Source organism: Gobio gobio (assembly GCF_949357685.1).
Source record: "Gobio gobio genome assembly, chromosome: 21".
NCBI lineage: Eukaryota > Metazoa > Chordata > Actinopteri > Cypriniformes > Gobionidae > Gobio > Gobio gobio.
The window spans coordinates 12,828,568-12,829,544 of NC_137117.1; positions in this window are offsets into that span (position 1 = coordinate 12,828,568).

Genomic DNA, 977 nt, shown 5'->3' on the forward strand with positions numbered 1-977 from the left:
ATCATGTTGGTGACATTCTGCCAAAACAGCTCTGACAGAACTCCACCATCACATCACTCAAATTCTCAAGACCCGGATACATTTTTATTTTGCCTGATGGTTAAAAAGCTATACTTACCTCAGAACAGGTGTGTGTATAGGCCCGAGCAGGTGTTTGCACGTTTTTTTGTGGGTGTGATAAAGACTATGATTTGCGACAGAGGAGACTAGCCTCAGGAAAACTAAAATGGGTGAAGAAATTGCAAGAGAAAGCAAGAAATCTAGAAAACCCATCTGTTCCCACTATTGAGTCTTGGGAGACTTTTATATGCATAATTACAACCATACAGCATGTCTTTTTGTCTCTGTGTGTGTGAGAGAGAGTCATTACAAGCTTTTTAACTATCTCTGTGTGAAAAGAGTGACACAGTTGATTTGATAATGAGTTGGATGAGGGAACATTTGCCATCTCAGCAGTGGTTTGACCACACGCTTGAATGAAAAGTGGCTTCTATTTTACTAGATGTTCACGATTGTTCCCCGTCAGACTGTACGAACATGATCCCCGCTGTGAGCCATGTCACACTGTATGATTTAAGTTGTCATTAATGTCAGACTGTACGATAGTCAAGGCGTGCTAAAAACGGAAGCACGCAAGAAAACTTGTCCGGAGTTTTATATCATCAATGAATGACGCGTTCGGTGACAGTGAGCTGCATACACGCACGATTGAAATGGTGGCTACAAAGAAATCTCAAGCACTCATTTTGGTCATAGTTTGTCTTGAAAAATTTGACGGTCGTCGTAGGAGAGGTCACACTGCAGGATTGTGCGCCAAATCTTTTGACATTGCCAGAATTTCGCCTGAGGTAAAATTTGACTGCAGGGTCATTAATCGTCTGCCGGTGAACATGTCACACTAACGATCAAAGACTTCAGACTTTAGCCTAGGATCAGAGGAATCTTTTAGGATTTGCAAAATGTGTCTCTATCTATCT